A 3,907-nucleotide genomic window follows, 5' to 3' on the forward strand; every position below is an offset into this window, starting at 1 on the left:
ATTATGCATGAATTAAATGACAAAATTGAATTATGCATGTCTCATAACTTGGATTAGAACTTTGATGCACTTTATTACTTGATTTCAGGACAAAGGAAGCAAGGAAGAACCACCTTAGTAGCCACGTTAGGCTAGCTAACGTGACCACTAACGTGGAATGGAGGCTAGCTTGCAACGTTAATGAGAAAAGTGATCGCCATTAATGCCTTCGTGAGCCATCATAGCCCACGTTAGTTGCCACGTTAACAATGTTAATGTGGAAGCTAACGTGGAAGAGAAGTAGAACTCCAACGTTAGTGGTAAAAGTAAGTGCCACTAATGTTCCAAAGTGGCAGCTGGCCACGTTAAGAGTCACGTTAACTCAGTTAACGTGAACTCTAACGTGGATGAGGAAGATAATGCCAACATTAGTGACACTTACCTTTGTCACTAACGTTGGACTAAGCTCATATTTGCCACGTTAAGAGTCACATTAACCTAGTTAACGTGGACTCTAACGTGGAGGGAGCAAGGAATCACCAACGTTAGTGACACTCACCTTTGTCACTAATGTTGGATTAAGCCACTATGAGCCACGTTAGTTGCCATGTTAATTACATTAACGTGGAAGCTAACGTGGAGAAGAGGGATGATGAGCCAACGTTAGTGACACTCACCTTTGTCACTAACGTTGGAGATGGCTATCAATACCACGTTAGAAGTCACGTTAACCTACTTAACGTGAACTCTAACGTGGGAAGAAAGGGCGTTTTGAAGAATTAGTGACAAAGGTAAGTGTCACTAATGCTCTCGAAGATTTGGCAAGCCTACGTTAAAGGCCACGTTAACTATACTAACGTGAACTCTAACGTAAGGAGAAAGGGTACTCTCAACGTTATTGAAAAAGGTAAACCCCGGTAACGTTTGCGAAGGGCCAAGAAGCAACGTTAGTGGTCACGTTAGTGCCACTAACGTTGAAGTTAACGTGGACCATTTTTGGGTTAGGAACATTAGTGAAAAAGGTGATTGTCACTAACGTTCTCGACCCCACAGTTTCACTTGACGTTAACACCACTAACGCCCCAAGCTAAAGTCCATACCTACTGCATACTTTCTCTGCAAGTAAAGCTGAGCCCACTGAAGAAGATAACTGCTTCAACTCAAGATCCAAAGGCCCATATCCAAGACTTGAAGAAGCAACTAGAAGATCAGAAGAATAGTATAAGTAGGGAGAACTTTGAACTAGAAAGCAGCTTTTGGCATTATTAGAATTACTCTCTGTATTTTTTACTCTCTCTGCAACTTCTAGTTTCACTTTTCATAATGCATTCTCCATCTTTGTTTTCCATTCCCAGAGCTATGAGCAACTAAACCCCTTTCATTGGGTTAGGGAGCTTTGTTGTAATTTGATGGATCAATAATAGTTTTCATTATTCTTCTTCTTTCTTTTCTCTTGATTTTACTAGAAAGCTTTCAATCTTCACCCAATTGAGTAGTTATCTTGGAAAAGAAGCTATTCATACTTAGATCTCTTCGGAACCTTGGAAGAGGAATGAAGAGATCATGCTAGAAATGCTTTCTCATGTTGGACCAAATTGGGATTTGGATGGATATAGTGACATATAATCCTACCAACACTTTGATTTGGAAATACATGTGGTATAATCAGTGACTATACCTCATCTCTTCTCATGAGCAATTGGACCAAGGAATTGGCTATTGATCAAGATTTGAGAGATTGAATTACCAAGGAATTGGAATTCAATCACTTAAGATTGCCAAGGAGATCAATGAATGCATTAATTGAGGAAGAGATGAAAATGAACTTGATCCGGAGGATGCAACATCTCCTAAGCCCGATGAACTCCCCATTTCTGATCTTACCCATTCTCTTTAATTTCTGCCAATTACTTTTATGATCATCTTCTCCATTCCCATTTAAGATTCTGCAATTTATTTTCCATCATCTATTTTCAGCATTTACAATTTTTGCTATTTACTTTCCCGCCATTTAATTTCCTGCAACTCTCAAACCAAATTTTTCTTAGCTAAACTAGAACATTCCTCCAATTAAAGTTGCTTGACCAATCAATCCCTGTGGGATTCGACCTCACTCTTTTGTGAGTTATTACTTGACGATAATTCGGTATACTTGCCGAGGGAAATCTGTTGAGAGACAAGTTTCCGTGCATCAAGTTTATGGCGCCGTTGCTGGGGATTGATTTTGTATCAACAATGATTAAATTGGTGGATAACTAGATTGAGCATTTTCCTTTTGTTTGATTTAGTTTCATCTAAGTAATTTACTTTCAGCTTTAGTTATTTCTTTCCCTTTACCTTTCACACATTAGTGGTGTTACCTGCATTTTGTTTTAATATTTGGTTCACTGACCCACTAACTGTTTGATATATTGCATCACTCACACTAACAGCATTTCTGCAGAAAATATTGTCTGCATCTATCTTTCTTGCTTGTGCCTTATTGGGTGTATGACAGGTAGAAGAAGCAGGGATTCAACTTCCTTTGATTCTGAACCTGAGAGGACCTTCCTTAGATTAAGGAGGGAAGCAAGAGGGAAGAGATTAGTTGGTGCTGAGGAAGAGGAGGAGTACTTTGAACCAGACATGGATGAGAATATGGAGAACCATCATGAAGAAGAGGCTCACAACCATGGCAGAGAAGGTCCAGTGCATCAGGCTAGACAAGAGAGAAGAGTTCTGGGTTCTTACATCAACCCAAATCCAGGAAACTGTGGAAGTAGCATCCAAAAGCCAACCATATATGCCAACAACTTTGAACTAAAGCCACAAGTTATCACCCTTGTTCAAAACAATTGTTCATTCGGAGGAAGTGTCTAAGAAGACCCCAATCAACATCTAACCACCTTCCTGAGGATATGCGATACTGTGAAGTCTAATGGTGTTCACCCTGACACCTATAGACTACTTCTATTTCCCTTCTCACTCAAGGACAAAGCATCTAAATGGCTGGAATCCTTTCCAAAGGAGAGTTTAGCAACCTGGGAAGACGTGGTGAACAGATTCTTGGCAAGATTCTATACTCCTCAATGAATCAACAGGTTGAGAGCTGAGGTACAAACCTTCAGGCAGCAAGATGGTGAGACTCTATATGAAGCATGGGAGAGGTTTAAGGACCTGACAAGAAGATGCCCACCAGATATGTTCAATGAATGGGTGCAGTTGCACATTTTCTATGAAGGCCTTTCATATGAATCAAAGAAGGCAGTAGACCACTCATCCGGGGGATCTCTGATCAAGAAGAAGACAATTGAAGAAGCCATAGATGTCATTGAGACTGTAGCAGAGAATGACTAATTCTATGCATTTGAAAGAGGCAACACTAGAGGAGTGATGGAGCTAAACAATGTGGATGCACTGCTAGCTCAAAACAAGCTTATTACCAAGCAGTTGGCTGACCTTACCAAAAACATGGAGAGGAATCAAGTGGCAGCAATCACCACTTCAGCAGCAGCTCAAGAAGGAGTAAATGAAGGAGCAGAAGGTGATCAGGAACAAGCCAACTACATTGGAAATTCACCTAGGCAGCACCATGACCCATACTCCAAAACATATAATCCCGGTTGGAGGAACCACCCAAACTTTGGGTGGGGAAACCAACAGGATCAAGGCCAAGATCAGAGACACCACAACCCCAACAACAATGCAGCTCACCAACACTCCACACAGAGGTCATATCAACACCCACCTAACAACACTTCTCAACATCCATACCAAAGTCAAAATGGCCCTTCTCATCCTTCCAATCTCAACTCTCCATTATCGAAAGAAAAACTCTCAAGGATTAAAACTCTACTTGAAGGCATATGCAAGGAGATCCAAGATAGTAAGGTGTTCCGAGAGGAAGTGCGATCCAACATGCAAAATCAAGATGCTGCCATCAAGAAAC

General features: G+C 40.8%; 1 non-coding gene across 1 annotated transcript; it reads right to left on the bottom strand.

Moving 5' to 3' along the window:
* Positions 1-3,057: 3,057 nt before the first annotated feature.
* Positions 3,058-3,164, bottom strand: LOC112787114 (small nucleolar RNA R71). The gene has a single exon (XR_003194545.1). It is a non-coding gene; the product is annotated as a small nucleolar RNA R71 (small nucleolar RNA).
* Between the last annotated feature and the right edge of the window lie 743 nt (positions 3,165-3,907).

Source organism: Arachis hypogaea, chromosome 20, assembly GCF_003086295.3.
Source record: "Arachis hypogaea cultivar Tifrunner chromosome 20, arahy.Tifrunner.gnm2.J5K5, whole genome shotgun sequence".
Taxonomy (NCBI): Eukaryota; Viridiplantae; Streptophyta; class Magnoliopsida; order Fabales; family Fabaceae; genus Arachis; species Arachis hypogaea.